Source organism: Carlito syrichta, unplaced genomic scaffold, assembly GCF_000164805.1.
Source record: "Carlito syrichta isolate Samal-C Ts95f unplaced genomic scaffold, Tarsius_syrichta-2.0.1 Scaffold302360, whole genome shotgun sequence".
Taxonomy (NCBI): Eukaryota; Metazoa; Chordata; class Mammalia; order Primates; family Tarsiidae; genus Carlito; species Carlito syrichta.
The window spans coordinates 220,584-222,462 of NW_007246456.1; the positions used below are offsets into that span (position 1 = coordinate 220,584).

Below are 1,879 nucleotides of genomic sequence, written 5' to 3' on the forward strand. Positions count from 1 at the left end.
CTAGAGAGCTTTGTTGCATAATAAATATTTTTCACTCATCCTTTTGGTGTCTGAGTTCCTTAATCTACCTGGTGGTGAGACAAGAACCGGAGCTTGCTGTTCTAAGCTGACAGTGGAGTTGAAAACTCTGGCAACATTGCTGTGTAACAAGCCCACCCAAATCTTCCTGACACATCGCACTAAGCATTTATTTCTTATGTATTTTCAAAGTTCAGTTGAAATATCCTAGGACATCTATCTTTTGCTAGTTTCACTCAAGTTTCTGCAGGTCAGTTGGTCTGTACATGAATCTATATGGTTTGTCTGCACATACACTACAATATAACTAAAGTTTATATTTTAGTGGGTGGAAAAATGCAAATAAATAGCTTATAATTTGTACATATGAAAAGAGAAAATTAAATGGAGAAAAAAGACAATGATCTACTTTGAAAGAGTGCTCATAGGTGGTGATAATTACTTGATCAATAGAAGAAAGGAAAAAGACCGGCATTATGGAGTGGAAGGAACATTCTGGGCAGAAGAAGCATCAGAGACATCTACCTTGGTATAAAGAAGAGCACATTCAGTCTGTGTAACTTCAAGAAGACAAATGTGACTGGATTGTAATGAGTAAGCAGTTATAAAATACATGGTGTCTACATGATGCAAGATAGCTTTTTAGAGAGAAGTAGGGACCTAGGTAGAACTTACTTCTTTTTCTCTAATTGCAGGACTTCGGATTTATTTTTTTCTCTCTCTTTTTTTTTTTTCCCTTTACGTTGTTTAATAAAACAGTCTCATGCAGCAGGACAGAAGAGGATCGGGGATTGGGGCAGCCTCCTCTTTGGTCTATGGCTGGAGAGGGTGGGCTCTGTTCAGGGACGGAGGCTTCTGTGGGATGTGGGAGCAGAGGCTCGGTTCCAAGACCAGATCCCAGGCTTGGGGAGGAGGATGCCTCGAGCTTCGGCCTGCGTTTCAAGACCGGAGAGCGCAGCAACAGCAGGGGCCCTTCTTCATTCCTGGGGCCCATGTAAGGATTATCTGGGAGGCTCAGGCTGTCTGGGGAGGGGCTGACTCTGCGGGGGCTTTGGCTTTGACAAGGAGGGCGTGAGGCTGGACCATTCTGTTGGCCCCAGTCACAGCAGCTAAGCTCTGCCTTCAGCTGCTGCCCCAGTGTCTTCCAGGTGGCTGACTCAGGTCCTTGGCTCCCTGGGCCAGCTCTGCATGAAGAGTCAGTAGACAGAGCGGATGCAGGACTTGATCGAGATCAGGGAAGGGGAGCTCTGTGGCGCTGTCCATAACGTCATCATCTGAGCCAGCTTTCTTGATCTGGCCATGTTGCTTTGCTTCCTCTTGCCTTCAGCGCCCCAGCAGTCTTGGCTTACGCCTATCCTCTGTAGCATTACTTGTTCAAAGGATGGAGCCAGCTCTGTGTCTCCCGCTCCAGGGACCGCTGCTAGGGACAGAGATGCCCAAATCAGGAGAGAGACCACTGTCCTGGGTTCCAGAAGAGCTCTCATCTCCTGCCACCCAGCTTCACCTTGTCAGGTCTGGCACTCAGTGTTGCCTCCTCCTCCTCACTAGGCCGCAATATTATCAAATAGGTCTTGCTATCCCGTGTGTAGCGAGACCGGTTCCTGCGTGAAGGGTGAGGGCTTCTGTCCCACCAGGTTTCCAGGCTCCTAACCATGGCTGGGACAGGTTGGTGGCAGTAGTAGATCACCAAATGTGGTTTTTCGGGTTCTGGGAGCTGCCCCAGGGCTGGTGTCTAGATCAGCTCATGGATCCCCTGTTGAATGAGGTTTCTTTCTTTCTTTCTTTTTTGGGGGTGAGGGGGTGGAGTCTCACTCTGTCACGCAGACTGGAGTGCAGTGGCCGCTCCTGGCCACCGCAGCCT

The 1,879-nt window shown here is 48.5% G+C and overlaps 1 pseudogene; it reads right to left on the bottom strand.

Annotated features, from left to right (window-relative positions):
• Nucleotides 1-957: 957 nt before the first annotated feature.
• The window catches only part of LOC103258774, a 1,603-nt pseudogene continuing 681 nt past the window's right edge, over nt 958-1,879 (bottom strand).